General features: G+C 43.7%; 1 protein-coding gene across 2 annotated transcripts in view; it reads right to left on the reverse strand.

Moving 5' to 3' along the window:
- Positions 1 to 16,497, reverse strand: part of LOC107375984 (C-terminal-binding protein 2) — a 65,358-nt gene extending 48,861 nt beyond the window's left edge. Inside the window, exon 1 of one of the 2 annotated variants that reach the window (XM_054750324.2) lies at positions 16,312 to 16,497. The gene's annotated coding sequence lies outside the window, so the exon portion shown is untranslated. Of the gene's footprint in view, positions 1 to 16,197 lie in introns of both variants that reach the window. The other variant, XM_070542544.1, reaches the window with a different exon arrangement.
- Positions 16,498 to 17,645: the final 1,148 nt, after the last annotated feature.

A 17,645-nucleotide genomic window follows, 5' to 3' on the forward strand; every position in this document is an offset into this window, starting at 1 on the left:
GATGCATACATAACATCTGTGGAAACAATTAAACTCCAAATTAGCTGTGGAGATGAGTTCAAAGAGTGAGTGCTTTCAGTTTATAAATGTCTGTTTTGAGAGGAAGAGAAGCACGATGTTTCCTGTCATAGCACCTGTTTTAATTAAGGAAGCAAACATTTTAAATCAATATACCTTAATTTTGTAATTCCTGGGGAACACTTATTACTTCCTGAGATAAATTATTTTAAAAAACATATAACTTTATAATTAAAACTCTTCAAAATATGTCACACACAGGGGAGGATCTACAGGGGGGCAAGGGCGGGCAACTGATGAACTACCCCCCCCCCCTACTTGTGTGTATTTAAAATAGCCCTATAGCTCTCCTAGGATGACTGACATCAGTCCTAATTAAATCTATTTATACAGAATTTCTCTAATGTGTTTTTGCATTTCTGGATATATTTGTAAAACCTTTGTTTTTATATGTGTAAAATTGTCTTGATTTTCTTAAAAGAAAAAAATCAACACAGTAAATAGTTTTAAACATATTGTATTATATAATTTTACTAGACCTTCAAAGTAAGCACTTTTCTCTGTTTTACCAGGCCGGCCTGAAAGGACCATTTTCCAGGCAATTTCAGGAGCCAACTGAGTCCCTGAACTGGGGTATGTACCCGTAAAGGCCTGGTAGAGTCGCTGAGCGGGACTTGTGGTTAACTCGAGCCGATTCACTGTAACTCAGTAGGAAATTACATCGGCAGACAACTGGCGTTTGTAAAACTAGCAGAGTTGCTGGTGAAGCATATGGAAGGGCTGTAGGAGCAATTAATAAGCAGCGTTGAAGCTGCTTTAAAATCCCCGTTTTTAAACTCCCAACACCAAAAGATATGATGTAAATCCCCACTCAACACCATAATTCACTGTGTTTTGAGGCCTCACAGAGGGCCATAACAAACAGAGCACTGAACGCCACTTTTTATGTCACATAACCGCTGTTTCGGTTCTCAGAATGAATTGAACTAGTATACTTATAAAACTTTTAATCTTATTAATGTCTGTGGACACCCTTTGGCACTGATAAGTGACATCACTCAATGCCGAAACAGATGCGATTGCTGACGTCTTAGCAAAGTCCAGAAGGGGCTGATTTAGTATGGGGACACAACGACTGGGAGAACCGTGTTGGGATCGGTGTTGGGAGTTTAGTAACGGCCGGATGATGGTCCTTTAGGTCGGCTTGCTGAAATGGGGATAGAAGAATGCCGTGAAATTCTGGAAAAATTACCCAAAAGCTCCAATAGTGGAAACCTGCCTATTCTTTTATGAAGAGGTCCAGACCCCCACCCCCCTCGTAATAATTTCTAGTTCCACCACTGGTCAAACACCTCTGTATCTAATGATCTAGTGGGGAGCAATATTACATTGTTGCTTGTTTTGGTAGAAACAAACAGAAATGTATCGCTTTCTTTAAAGCACATACTGGGACTTTAAATACATCATTGCATTTTGCAGATGCTCCAATACAGTTGAAGTTGTAAGACTGACCTGTATGTATGAGCCACATGATAGACATGAAATCATTGGAGGCCAACAATATCTGCAGCTGAGAGTCCATCTGGATAAACGTGCCTTCTCCAGGGAAACTACAGCTTCTAAAACATTCACCCTTTTCAACACAATAACATACGCCAGTGATTTTGTTTTTTAGAGGCTTTACAGCTTCTGAATGCCTGTATGTAAGACAGCTTTGAGTAAATGATAGTTAAATTGGGTTAAAGAAGGCCAAGCTTGCCTCAGAGGCCAACTTGAGCTGGACACCACTGACCTAGATTAATACCAACCACAGCAGCACCAGGACTATTAAACACACCCCAGTTTCCTGGATCCTGCCTTTCTGTCTGTGTGTGATTCCATCTGTCAGTCTCAGCTGGGCTGTGAGAACACTGCCGAACTCTGCTGCTCTCACACACACACACACACACACACACACATACGTACATATGAGAGAGACACCAAAAACACAGATGTGTTGGCTGAATCTGGGCTAAGGTGGGTGTCTGGCTGCGATTCCTGGGAGGAGAGGGGGAGTCGGGGGGAGGGCCTGTGTTCATCATGTAAGACTTAAAGGTGAAGATGGAGGCATGAGGTAGTGACTTGATCATTTCAAATGGAATATTATGATGTGTTTCAGTGACAGATGATTTCTCTCTGATCCTGCTTTTGTAAACAACTTTCTATGTTGGTTTAAGAACTCGTATGTATTTCCTGCTGTCACAAGGCCATGTAAGTGGCATGCCCCCATCCAAGGACTACAACGGGTATTTTAAAACCAAACACACAGCTGAAAGACTTGAATCGTCTGCACGCAGCAGAATATGGAGATGTAACGAAGGAGATCAGCGAGATAAAGCAAGGGCAAAAGCAGAATTTGGGGCACTAGCGATGTTCAGATTAAAATGAGAAAAGGTTTAGCTTAAGGGGAAAATAATAGACAGCAATAAAGATAGAAAGGTCAAAGATTAGACCAAAAAGAAAAGATAGGACAGGTGATAAAACATTAGATTCATTATGTTAAAGAAGTTTGAAATCTCTTTGAGGATTGAAATATAGAAAAATCTTCAATATTTTTTTTTACTTAAATTTTTTGTATATAGACGGAAAATAAACTATTCGAATAGTTTATCGTTCAAAGAAAATCTGCCTGAAAATTAAGAAGTTCATTAAGGATGTCCAAAAACGGATAATTAGCTTTTCGGCCTGGCTGAAAATTTTTTCACTTTCTCGACTCTTGAATTTCAGTTGGCTTCTCTTACAATAAAATAAAATAAAACACAGGCCTGGAGCATCAGCACAATCCCTGACAAGGTTTATACTCGTTCATGAAAAGAAAAGCTCTCCTTTTGACACTAAGATTAATTATCAGTGGTTAAAAAAACAGATTTTCTTCTAAAAAAAAATATATATATATATATACATATATATATATATATATATACATACATACATACATACATATATATATATATATATATATATATATATATACACACACATATATATATATACACACATATACACACACACACACATATATATATATATATATATATATATATATATATATATATATATGTATATATATATATATATATATATATATATATACATATATATATATATATATACATACATACATACATACATACATATATATATATATATATATATATATATATATATATATACACACACATATATATATACACACATATACACACACACACACATATATATATATATATATATATATATGTGTGTGTGTGTGTATATGTGTGTATATATATATGTGTGTGTATATATATATATATATATATACACACACATATATATATATATACACACACATATATATATACACACATATACACACACACACACATATATATATATATATATATATATATATATATATATATATATATATATATATATATATATATATGTATATATAAGATCATTTAAATGTTTTTCATCACCTATTTCCAACCTTCTCTCTGGGCCCAGAGGGGATCATTTGGACTGAGGAGGAGGAGGGACGGAGAGCGTTTGGCTTCTCCTCGATTCTGTGAAACATTAACCCCCACTAAATCCACTGTTCTTTCTTTTTTTTCCATTCAGCAACAGCAGTCTAACATCTCCAAGCTGGTGAAAATCAAACACGTCGTTGTGTGAACAAGCAGATGAAAAAAGAAGAAAACAACCTTCCTATTGAGCTTCTCAGCAGCAGGGATTCAAAGAATTAGCCTCAGGCTCGCCAAACAGTGGTAATATTCATCATTAAGATAGCTAAGGTGATAAAACTCAATCACACAGGGCAGACACATTTTGTCAACACTTCCATCCCTGTGAGCAATGAGGGGATAATGTGCCAATTTTCACAACGGATAAGCGAAGAGGGGCAGGTTCACAGCTTCCCCTCGTTCAACTCTCAGTGCAGCAACAAGTACTTCATAACTGCTTCTGCAAGCGTGCACGTGTGTTTGATACTGATGATGCTCTGCAGCACTGACCATACCCGAGTACGCTGCTCGTTAAATCAAACACAAGTGCAGCCACTCACTTCACAGTGTGGTTCTAGTTTCAAATCACTACATGGAATCTTGCCAGGTTAGCGTTTTTTTTTTTTGAGCTCCCGCCAGTATTTATGCAAGCAAAGAGGCAGTTGGATGCATGAAACATGTGGAATGTGAGCAGTTTCTGTTGCTCTGGAGGAATAAGCCGATACAGCATTAAAAGGCTAAGGGTCTCCGCTGATTTAATCACACTGATGGAGGCAATGAAGATCCGCAAACAGTATTCTCTTAAAGGCTAAACTTGTGGATGAAATAAAAGCAGGAATGAAAAGAACAAAAATGTGAAGATTTTAAACGATGTGACGATATCAGAAAGAATTTTAGTGGCAGGAAAAAGGAAGAAAGTGTTAAAATGGTCAGTTTGAGGTAAAATGGAGAAAAAATAAAGCAGCCATAGAGCACAGTCCTGCGATACCCATCATGCTTTTTATAAATGAACTACGATGACTTTATTCTTCAGAATAGGTTTTTATAGAAAGGAACATTCCTTGAGTTCATCCACTGTAACTCACAGATGAAGCTGAATACAACCTCTACATAACTTCTCTGAATTCCCGACTATCTGGTCTGCATGAGTTTTAGTGGAGAACCAAAATAATAAACTGGTTTTATAGGTTCACACATCTTTAGGTGCATTTATGTGTGGTTTGACCTTTTTTCTTGACATTATTACTTTAATCTCAACAATTTGTCTCAAGTGAAACGTTTTTGTGCTCATCCTGAACACAGACCTTATGCAACAGGCAAGCTCAAAGTTCAGCCCGAGGGCCATTTGCGGCCCTTCAACTGCACTTTTATATTGGAAATGTGTGACTCCAGCAAGCTGTTGATGTAGATAGTGACTTTTTTATTTTTATTTTTTTAATGCAATTTCTATCTATATGATGTCGATTTTGAGCTGCACCAACTTAAAACATGGCCACAAAATAATTTCTGCACTTTTAGGTTCACTATAATGCTATTTTAAACCTACTGTTGGCACTACTGAGATGTCACTTATCATATACGAGTTATTTCATCAGCCTGAATTTATACCCGGAAACAAAACGCTTTGCTTCAGTGAAACTCTGTCCATGCCTGCTCTGACAAAATGTGCGTACAACAACGGCTTACGTGAGTTAGTTGCTGTATTGGTACTGGTAGTCCAATTGACTCGAACCACAGGACCAAGTCTACTACATGATTCCCGTCGCCTAAGCCTGTGCTGACCACGGGAGACAGGTTTCAGACCACAGACTAGCTTCTGGAGAAGGAGCAGGGCCTGGTGACGAGATACGTTTCCATTGACGCTTTAATGGATTTTCAAAGTAAAACTCAAAATTTGCAGCTGAAGCAGGAAAATGCATGAATGCAGCCACAAATTGTTTTGAGTTTATTTTTCATGTGGAAATAATATTATCACTTGTTTCAAAGCTCAAAAAGTCAATTTTCTATGCTATGGGCCCTTTAAAAAAATCAAATTTTTGTGGCCTATGAGGAATTTCACTTCACATTTTTGGACGTTTCTTTGCTTTAGAGCTTATCAAGGTAAATTCAAATATAAGACAGTTAAATTGTAGAACAGTTAGTTGAAAACTGGGACAAACATGTAGGTGCAGGTAACTGAAATTTCCTGATTGAGGGACACCCCGAAGACTCGTATTCTTCCCTGATTACATCCCAAAACTCTTGGAACTAATCTGATCCATCAACGAGCTCTTCAAGCGATCCATCACACTTTATCTGAATCGTATCCAAAGTGATAAAAAACCAAAGATGACTCGTTTTTGGGAAGAAAAATGTCTCAAGTGGGATTCTAACAAGAGTCTGTAAAAGTTTTATTTGAGCTTAGATAATGCCCTTGCTGACACACACACACACACACACACACACACATGTGCACGTGCACAAGCATGCACACACACACACACACACACACACACACACACACACACACACACACACTAATGGTCCAGTTATGAATAATAATAAAAAAAAAACTTTCTACTCGGCATAATCTGTTAATGAAACGAATGAGCTCATGCATCTTCCTCCACTATTAGGCGCAGCAGTCAGTGTGCCTGCATGCTAAAAGTGTGGCTACTGCACAACTCCAGATTGAGACATCCTATTAGCCAACACATTCACACATCCATTAGAATTTAAATATGCAAGAGCCATGCTCCTTTCAAAATACCATTTTTACTCTGCTGCAAGCAGTGTTCTCCAGTTGTCATAAACAACTTTTTCTTTTCAAATGCAAGGACCTTTTCAAATGTCAGGGCCAGTCAAACACAACACGACAAGACTCTGGACAAAAAGAGAGAAGATTAGCTCAGGGGGCAGAGAAGAAAAGCAGACTTTTCATGCATATTCATGTGGTTTGAGGGTTCAATGACTGCTGTCTCAGAGAATTGTGACTGGTGGTGAAACAGTTTGTGAGGTATAACAACAAAAACTACTTTTAAATCTTCTCCACCCCCACCATGTCTAAATGTCAATGTCACGGAGCCACACTGGCCGGAGCTTTGTGTGCCTCTACGAGTGACTTCCAAATCTCTGACTCCATCTCCTTTTCTTTCCTCTTCGTCTCCATCAGCGAATTTGAGCAGAAAAGTTTTCTCTGTGAATCGGTGCTCAGCAGAAAGGCAAACAGAGCTGCCTTTCCCCTGGACAGGGCCCACTTCAGCATTTTCAACATCTCTCCCAGTTAACAGCTTGCCCAACATCAGCAGGATAGATCCTCCTGACACATGTCTATGTCAGCTGCTGAGACACAAAAGAACCTTTCCCCCCGCGGCTGCTTCATACCACCTCCCTCCACAAAGAGAGCGAGTCAGAGAGAACTAAAAAAAAAAAAAAAAGACGGAATAAACTCAAATCTCTGTGCTTTGAGCACACGTGTAACCATCCACCAGCTTTAGGTGAAGATAGAGATGCTACTGTCCCACCGCTGCTGTCTCTCTTCGTTTCTGTCTCGTCTCTTTGGCTAGAGGAGAGCACAGTCCTAAAGGAGGACATTATTAGCTGTCAGCGTTAACCAGTGTAGCAGCAGCAAAAGCAGAGTGGGTTTCATAACACAGAAAACGTCTTCTCTGTCCCGGCGAGAGGAACAAGCAGTCAGGACAACCTGCTGCGTGCAGATGGTGCTTTGTCTGAGTTCGTTTCTGCAGAGGTGACACGCACATCCACACACACAAGCACTTGTGCAAAGGAGAGCTTTCATACTTATGTTTTGTCTTCAAATTTTTAAACCTTGGACTTATGTCCACGTGTCAGGACCGATGGTCAGGACTGATATCCACCTAATATCATTAATTCCCTTTTAAAACACTTCATGTAAACAATTTTGGTATTTTGGACAACTTTTACTTTTTAAAAAGAGAACGTCAGATAAAATGAACAAAATATGTCATGCAGACACATCGGCTAATTAAGATCTTTAATGAGTAAAGGCACACTTGGTGGTTTTGCTTGATTTTAGCACCACCTAGTGTCTTTTATTAATTCTCTGTGGTCAAACTGAAAATGAAAACTTTCTCCTCGCTGTGCGTTCGTCTTTTTAACACCTTAATCTAACAGCTGAAATTTCTTCCCAGCCTTCATTGGTTTCTGCAGGAGAGGTTCATCACTAAATTAAACAAATCAGCTGTGTTCACTATAAACCATGGAGGAAACAATTCAATTCAAAATCCAAAGATACTTTATTAATCCCAGAGGTAAATTAGAGTTTCAGTACACACAATTCTGAGATCAGACATACATACATAGGCATAGACCAAGCCCCCACAATGCGGCTCAAAAATGGAGGCAAACCCGGAAGTACCAAAAATTGCAGTTCCACCCTCATCCGCTGGGGGCTGGTGTCAGAAGCGAGCAAATCCTCATTGACTCCCATGTTAAAAATACCATTTTCACAGCAGAAATAAACATGTTTACAGCCTGGTACCAAAACATGTTTTTGTTTAAATGATCTAGTTTACACTCATGACAACTCTGAGGGGGGGTGAATTTTTTCTCACTCTTCTGTTTAAGTGTATTAAAAGCCTAAAATTCTGTATAATTAATGAGCATCCGACCCACATGACCACAGAGCTAGCTCCATGGAAAGGCCTCAGTAGAGCCTCGGTCTGGCCTGGAAACTGTTCCAGGATTTTGAGTCTCTGTGTTTGTGTATTCTGTTTTGGACATTATTTGTGCAATTGTTGGACAAAATGACTTGCTGTGGCATTAATTGCACTAATAGAGCGTCCAAGGAGTCTCCACTTCATTTTATTTCGGTAAGTAAAATTATATTTATGTATTTTAGGTCACTGCCGAGCTGAGCTTAGATTTTAACATGTACTGTTTTACCATGAAATTTAAATGTAATAGGGTAAAACCCAGTGCATTTAACATAATGCTGCACTTTAGAAAATGGGTTGAAATATAACATGTTGGTGGAGCTGGGTTCCGTCTATCGGCTTGTGGAGCTCTCGGGAGACCGATGTTTTCCACCCGTTTCTCTCCTCCCCGCAGCTCGGCGCATCTGTCTGATCGCGCCTTCTGTCTGCTGCGCGGGCTGACGGCTTTCAGCAGCTTTCGGGAGACCTCTGTGTTCCACCCGGTTTTACCCAGCGGTCAGCCTGGCGTATCTCTGACTCAGAAGCTCTGGTGTTGTGCACAGTTAACTCCGGTTGTAGCTAGGTTGCTACCTCCGTTAGCTTAGCTCCCACCTCCGCGTTAGCTTTGGGTTAGCTTCAGGTTAGCTTGTAGCTAGTTCGACCGGGTGTCGTCAGTTGATCCCAGCCTTACAGCCCCACCCTCAGCTCCACCTCTCTTCCCTTTTGTGGAATTGTCTGGGCTTGACGGAACCTGTGACACGGTCAAAATGGCGGCTGTGGCCACCTCCCATTTAGCCTCGAAAACATGTTATTGGAGCCTATGGAAATGAATTGTCCAGTTTATATGTCGATGGCATAGACACAAGACAAGAAACGTGCACAAAGCTGACTGCAGCACCAGGCATGAAAGCTGAATTTTTTTTAAAGTCCAGCAGGTGGAGGCCCACCACCCTGAAGTTGCAAATGCGGTATTCTGGCCACATAGGGCGGTGGGGGTCTGAGTGACATTTCATTAACTTTGTAAAGGGTCATTTTAGCACGTACTGGCTGAAGAAAATGATTTAAAAATGTGAAAAAGTTGCATAGTATGGCTTTAAAAGGGAGAAATTTGAATTATAGGTCAAATCTAGAAGTGTTACATGATCTCATGCATCTGTTGTGGTCTCATTAAATGTCTCAGCTACTACTTTTACATCAATACCTTTAAAACGGACTGTGTCAAAGCCGTTTCTGCCTTTGCTAAGTTCATTAGTGGCAATGTGTCACGAGCGTGTGGCGAGGTGAGCTGAGGTGAGGCAAGGATCCACACGCGGGGAGGAAAACAGGCAGGCAGGTGAGGACTTCTAACATCGATTTATTGGAAACACACGCTGGAACACTGAAACAATGACACGACAGGGAACACAGAACAGAAGGGGTTTAAATACAAGAGGAGCGGGAGCTATGGTGATTGGGAAACAAGAGGCAGGTGGGAGCAATTAACGGAGAACAGACAAAACCTAAGAGTAGACAGGACAGGGCGTGACAGTACCCCCCCCCCCCCCTCAAAGGGCGGATCCCAGACGCCCACAGGAACAAGGAGCAGGGCGGGAGGAGGGGGACCCGGAGGGAGGGCCCAGAGGAACCGAGGGACCACAGGAGAGGCGGCAGGGATCAGCAGAGTCAGGAGGCCTGCGCCTGCTGCAGATGAGGAGGCGACGGGCCCTTGGAGGTCGGCGCCTGCTGCAGATGAGGAGGCGACGGGCCCTTGGAGGCCGGCGCCTGGGGCAGATGAGGAGGCGACGGGCCCTTGGAGGCCGGCGCCTGGGGCAGATGAGGAGACGAGGACGAACCCTAGGGGGCCTGCGTCTGGGGCAGATGAGGAGGCGACGGTCCCTTGGAGGCCGGCGCCTGGGGCAGATGAGGAGGCGAGGACAGGCCCTTGGAGGCCTGTGCCAGGGGCAGATGAGGAGATGGGGACGGACCCTTGGGGGCCTGCGCCTGGGGCAGAAGAGGAGGCGACGGGCCCTGGGAGGGCGGCGCCTGCGGTAGAGGAGCCCTGCAGGCTGGGCCGGGGACACAGGCAGGACCGGCGACAAAGTCCCTGCAGGCTGGACCGGAGCGACCTTCAGAGTCACCATCAGAACCGGACACGGAGGAGACGTCAGACCAGACGCGACGTCATCGGACGAGCCGACTTCAGGAGTGCAGGCGGCGACGTCATCGGACGAGCCGACTTCAGGAGTGCAGGCGGCGACGTCATCGGACGAGCCGACTTCAGGAGTGGAGGCGGCGACGTCATCGGACGAGCCGACTTCAGGAGTGGAGGCGGCGACGTCATCGGACGAGCCGACTTCAGGAGTGGAGGCGGCGACGTCATCGGACGAGCCGACTTCAGGAGTGGAGGCGTCGACCCTTGGATTGGAGGCGTCGACCCTTGGAATGGAGGCGTCGACCCTTGGAATGGAGGCGTCGACCCTTGGAATGGAGGCGTCGACCCTTGGAATGGAGGCGTCGACCCTTGGAATGGAGGCGTCGACCCTTGGAATGGAGGCGTCGACCCTTGGAAAGGAGGCGTCGACCCTTGGAATGGAGGCGTCGACCCTTGGAATGGAGGCGGTGTTGACTTTCATCCGCTTCTGGTCCTCTGGCTTCTGGACCGCCGGTCCCCGAACCGCTGACCTCTGGGCTGGTAACGTCTGCTTCTGGGCCTGCACCAGACCCATCTGCTTCTGGGCTGGTACCGTCTGCTTCTGGGCCCGCATTGTCTGCTTCTGGGCCGGAACCGGAACCGTCTGCTTCTGGGCCTGCACCGTCTGCTTCTGGACCCCCCCTGAAACAGGCCTTGAGTGAACGAGCAGTGCTAGTGCTGAAGACAGGGAGCGCAGAGCGTCGAGTCGGAGCTGATTAGAATGGGCGCTCTGTTGAAGCCGGACCAGCTCAGCCCGTTGACTGGCCAGTTCAGTTGGCTGGACTGTGGGTGTGGCTCCACCTCCCACAGATGACAGAGGAGCCGAGTGGACCGGAGGCGGGACAGCTGGTTCAGCCGGAGCCGCGAACAGTTCGTCCAGCTGGAGCTCAGCGAGCAGGTGGTCCAGCTGGAGCTCAGCGAGCAGATCGTCCAGCTGGAGCCCGCGGAGTTCAGCGAGCAGATCATCTAGCTGGAGGACTTGGAGTTCGATGGTCTGACGAACCTGGGCTGTTTCAACCTGTAGACTGACGTGCTCCGCCCACAGGGCTGCGAGCGCAGCTCCTCCTCCTGCAGACGCCGATTCGGCCGGAGACGGGACAGCTGGTCTGACCGGGGGCGTGTCCGAACTGGCTCACCGAGCACGGCCAGCGGTGGGCTCGCAGCTCCGTCCTGAAGCGCAGGGCTGCGGTGGATTCCGGCGTCTCTCCCCACGCCGTGGACCAACCCCGGGGGAGCAGAAAGCCAGCCTCGTGCCCTCGAAGCTGGAGCGATCCCGGAGCATCTCTCCCTCCAACGTCCCGTCCGGTTCCGGAAGGGCGGCGAGGAACGCCGAGACAGAAGGTCGGGGACGCCGTCTGCGGCGAGGCGGAGCTGGAGCTGGGGAAGGAGAAGCCGGTCGATAGTCGGCGGAGAAGAACTGGAATAAATACTTCCATGGGAGGATCTCCTCGCTGGACCCTTCAGGTGGTCGTGTCATTCTGTCACGAGTGTGTGGCGAGGTGAGCTGAGGTGAGGCAAGGATCCACACGCGGGGAGGAAAACAGGCAGGCAGGTGAGGACTTCTAACATCGATTTATTGGAAACACACGCTGGAACACTGAAACAATGACACGACAGGGAACACAGAACAGAAGGGGTTTAAATACGAGAGGAGCGGGAGCTATGGTGATTGGGAAACAAGAGGCAGGTGGGAGCAATTAACGGAGAACAGACAAAACCTAAGAGTAGACAGGACAGGGCGTGACACAATGCCATGTTGACATGGAACGACTCCACTCAAGAAGTGAATCAGGTACAGCTGGACATCCCAGTGCTACTTTCTCAGAGGTGCTACTTTACTCATTAGGCCAACAGATTCCTTTAATGTATTCTTTTCCTTAAAATTTCATGTAAAACCCACAAAAACAATTGGATCAAATATGCAAAATGCATTTTTTTTAAATATTTTCAAAAATGCAATAATAAAATTTCATCTTTGCACAAAACATTAAAGATTTTAAATCAACAACTGCCCTCTCTCAGTCACTTTATAAATTACTTTCAAAAACCGGCAACAGTACATGGTTGCATAGCCACATTTTCATGCTTTATCATCTAAGTTAAAGAAAAAGCCACCCTACTAGAGTCTAAAGCCCGATTTATACTTCTCTGTGAGCTCTGCAACAGAGAGACGCACACGGAGTGTCGGAAAGGTTTTCACATTCGAACTTCTGCTCAGGCAGCGGAGTGTTGCAAAGCAATTCCCCGCCAGGACAACAGAGGGCGTAGCGTTGTTCTGTGGTATCCTGCCAACATAACATGTATCCAGTCTCCAATACTGTATTTAACAATGTGTTTATATATTTCTGAGACTTGATAACACGGCCAATTCATAACAATTAGTCCTTCATTCTCATTCACCTCTTCATACGGTCACCACCTCTAAACCCACATATTCCATCGTTTCGATACACGTTTGCTCCGTTTTTTGCATTCCTTCACTCACGGGTGAATGAATGTTAATGTTTTCAGACTTTTTCCAAGATGCGTTCTTCAATCTGTTCTGGGTCTTCCGCAACATATCGGTTTACTTTTTAATGATGCTACAGCGGTGTTGGTGACGAATATACAGGAAGCGGCGTCCTGACCAATCACAAGCTTGCGGTCTCTGTCACTTTCGACGAATGTTAAAAATTTTGGGCATGTCTTTGCATCCTCTGTGAGCCTTTTGGAGAGCCCTTGCGCCAACGCATAACGGCGTTGCGTGTCTCCGCACTGACGCAGATGGAGAAGTATAAATCAGCCACAAAGGAGGCGTTGCCTGGCAGACCGGGAGGGCGGAGCCACTAACAAACACACACACACACAGGCTCACAACGACATTGTAATATCATATGGTACCAGGTGACATCATAGTGTACCTCTTAGCCAATAGAAATGGCCTTTTTTTTCCTCCACCTGACTCAAACCTCATATAAACCCTCTGATCTCTATTAAGGTAGCGCGACTCGGGTTGCAAATGACCACAGTCACCAATTCTTGTCATGTGTCTATACCTATGTATATATGTTTGATCTCAGAATTGTGTTGACTGAAACTCTAATTTCCCTCTGGGATTAATAAAGTATCCTTGAATTTGAATTTGAACACTGACAGTTTTAGGCAGAATATTTTAATTTTAACGAAGATTCACTAAAGTACCAAATTATTGACTACACATATCTACAGCACGGCTAGCCACTCATTTATGTAGTTTATCAGCAAAAAAAGGTTGATTTGGGGGTGACTTGCTCTTTAAAACCTTTTAGAAATACAGAATACAGAAAATAAATATGACCCCCTAAACACACACACACACACACACACACACACACACACACACACACACACACACACACACACACACACCTTGCTACAACTCATTCAAAAGAAAACGATAAATAACATTAAATTTACAAGGCCCACAATTCATCTTGTAGGATGTTGCAAGACAAAGTCACAGCGAAAAAGCAACCATGAGAGTTGGCTGCAGTTAAGAGCAAACAACTGAGGACTTATGTATCCCTCACTACTGTATAAATCATATCAGCAGCAGCACACAAGCGCGAAAGCACCCACACAAGAGTGCACACAAAGAATCAGAGTGAGCCGTTCCTTTAAAGCACACTGGGCAAATGGGTCTTATCAGTGAGAAGAATCAGACACCTGCTGCTGGAGCAACACATCCACTCTCAAAACTATCCGTGACAACCACACACAAAGACCCTCAGAAGCATCTGGGACTGGGACACAACAGAGCATGTAACAGCAAGCCAAGAACAGGTGCAGGAAGATAGTGCACCAATTACACTCAACACAGTTGATAAAAAACTCTGCTCTGTTGAGACTAAACTGTTGCTCAAAGATTAGGAGAAGTGTGGCCCGTCGTAGTAATACCCCTAAGTACCACAGTAAACCACATGACAGAACAATCCTTGTTTGGAGCGTTAAAGCCTCCAAGAATTAGGAAGTCAAATGATTTGCATGAAACTCAAAAAGCTATTTCTATCTCTAATAAAGATGAACAATCTTTCCATTAAATTCAACAAAACTCAAAACAGAGAAAGAATTAGGAATAAGTGTGACTAATCTGACCTTCTGTCTGCATGACATCACACACACATGTGTGTGTCAGCCTGCCTGCATGGTGTCATTTCACACCCATTACCTCTGCTCCACAATGCATGCAGCTCAATCACATCACATGACAGTGAAAATCATCTCAAAGCAACCTATGGGAACTTTTAGAAGCCTCGGCCATTATGGGAATCCTCAGAAGTGTTCACAAGAGCTATTTCAGCAGCGTCCAAATTACTGTGTTAAATGGAGTATTAGGCTCTTGGAATATGATTAGCCAATTGTAACGGCCTCTACGGCTTCCAAACAGGCAGCCACTGCACAATTTAAATGTTTTTTTTGTTGGCATTCTTGGTGCTGTGTTTGTAGGACTTTCATTATTGGTTTACTGTAAAATAAATAAACAGAGTAAGCCTAGTATCCACCCCTTCTGTATGAGAGACAGTCATCTTCTCATGGTTGGTGCACTTGTTGTCCGGCTTGTCTCTCAGCTATCCAATAGTTCGCACACACCCACACCCACACATACACACACACACACACACGCACGCACACATGCACAAAGCGTCACTAAATAAGCATGCAATGCAGCAGATCAGCCATGTACAACGGCGCTCCCTACAAGCACAAATCATGCTCATAATCACAGTACACTGACTCCACCAGCCACCAGGGAATATCTGTTACGGCGAATGAGACTCTGCATTTCCAACACAAACACACATCTTCTGTCTACATGAAGCAGAAGCCGCGCAGATCACAAATATTACATATTTTCTGCCACAAAAGGCAACACGATGCTGTCAGTCGGTGATGCATTTGCCTTAAGAGGCCGGCTTCTGCACATGTGGGGGCACATAGGCAGGAAAGAAAGTTCAAACCCAAGTGAGGAGGGAGAGGAAAGAAGGTGCAAGTTGAAGTGGAAAAGCAGGAGGGGAGGGAAAGGATAAGTGCATCTGTTGCATCGTTATTGAAATTAAGGTTTGGCAGTAAATATCGCCCATAACCTCTAATTCAACGTGAACCCCTTGAGATGATTAAATGTAGCTATTAAAATGCAAACACTGTGATCTGGAAGGACACAGGCCAAGGCCTGCACATCATTAACAAAAGCCTTTTTCCCCCTCCTGTGCAGGCTCCACACTAAAGTTCCCCCTGCCTGTTGTGACAATGCCCACGGGGGTAGAGCAGATGTCCGTTGCCAGAAGCACATCTGCATACAGCCTCTATCCCCACCCTTCACTGGTCAGACAATGGAGACGCCCCCTCCATCCTCCTCCACTTCAAGCTTTCTTCCACTAAAACTGCAGTAAAAAAAAAAAAACAGTGAGAGTAAGGAGAGTTGTTTTTTCTACCTGTCAAAATAAAAAAGTGGATTTGTTTGGCTGCAAAAAAAAGCACCAAAATTCACAAGAAGCAAAACTTTTGATCAAACTCTCTCCTTATTTATTCAAACAAAGCAGAGCATCAGTTGTAACACTGATAAATACACGTGTACCTTAACTGGATCTTTAACCAGTTACCTTATGGTTCCTGAACTGACTGGCGGTTTAATAAAACCTGTTTCCATCCCAGTAAGTATCAGCTACTCCCCCCTCCCTGTCCCTCATGTATGATGGCGCAGGGACACATGGACAGCAATGCGAGCAGAAAACTATCACCCACACGGAAAGATTTGACATCACCTCCCGTTTCCCCCTCTGTGTGTTTGTGCAATAATCTTGAATCCTACCTCGACTGGATGTTTACCGAGTTCAAACGTCGGCTCTACAGAGGTTCCGAAAATAGCATCGCAGGCTACGCATTTCAAATTCGCTTGTTATCTCGGATTTAGATAGTGATCCACCTTTAGATGGCATAAAAAACTTAATCCTGCACGCAGCGGGACAACCTCCGGCGCTGGGAAGCGGTGGCTGTTTTCGGTGAGTGTGTGTGGGGGAGGAAGCCCCGGATCTCCTGCTGCTGATCCTGCTGTTTACTTCTGAGCTTCATAAACACTCCTGCCAGAATTGAGAGGTGTGTATCAGTTTGCTTTTCCTTTTTTTTTTTTTTTTTTGTCTCCTGCTCTTTGAGTGAGGCGGAGCCTTTGCCCACTTCCCCCTCACACACACACACACACACAAACGCGCGCGCGCGCATGTGAGCGTTTTCGAGCAGCTGATTGATGAAGATGTCAGTGGGTCAGCAGCATTTCTAAAACCTGTGCTTTTTTTGTTGTTGCATGATTTCATACAGACAGTTTAATTATCCAGCAACATTTTTAATAAGCATTAGTTTTTAATTTCAATATTTTAAGTTTGAAATTGGTTTGTATGCAAAGAAAATTAAGTACATTGTATTGTTTACATAATCACTAGTGGGATGTGTGTGGCAGTGACTAAAACCTATGGATTTAAACACTTATGTGTTTTTGTGATGTTAGGAAATGCACATTTGATGGGGTACTATTAAATCAACCAAAATTATTTAAAAAAAATTTTTTATAAATGCTTTTCAGATCATGAAATGTGAATTTCTGATAAATGAAAGCAGAAAAGCATAATTTGGGAAATAAAATAAAAAGAAACAAACTGAAAAAAAAAAGATTTAAATGGGTTAATTTTAGATAGAGTCTTGGATCACATCCAATATTTAACATGTAAATGGCGCTTTGACTCATTTAATTTTTATTTATTTATTTTGGAATGTGAAACTGACCGGCATGGTGACACAGTTCTGTTCCCATCCCTGTGAATACTCACATACTTTTAAAGAGCAAGTCACCCCCTACAAGAAACTTACTCCACTCCCTCTTCATGTTTGAAAAATGCAACAAATGCTGTTGCCTAGCAGACCGAGAGGGCGGAGCCACTAACAAATACACACACACACAGGCTCACAACAGCATTGTGACATCATAATGTACCAGTTTACATCATGGCATACCTCTTAGCCAATAGCGGTGGCAGATTTAAATTCAAATACAGTGCAGAGTTTTTACCTGACAATGGCACAACACTGACAGTTTAAGGCAGAATATTTAAATTTTAACTAAGATGCACTGAAGTGCCAAATTATTGACTACGCGTGTCTGCAGCACAATTAGACACACATTTATACAGTTTATCAGCAAAAAAAAAGTTGATTTGGGGGTGACTTGCTCTTTAAATACCCATTTAAAAAAATTGGAACTATTTTTTG

Source organism: Nothobranchius furzeri, chromosome 12, assembly GCF_043380555.1.
Source record: "Nothobranchius furzeri strain GRZ-AD chromosome 12, NfurGRZ-RIMD1, whole genome shotgun sequence".
Lineage (NCBI taxonomy): Eukaryota > Metazoa > Chordata > Actinopteri > Cyprinodontiformes > Nothobranchiidae > Nothobranchius > Nothobranchius furzeri.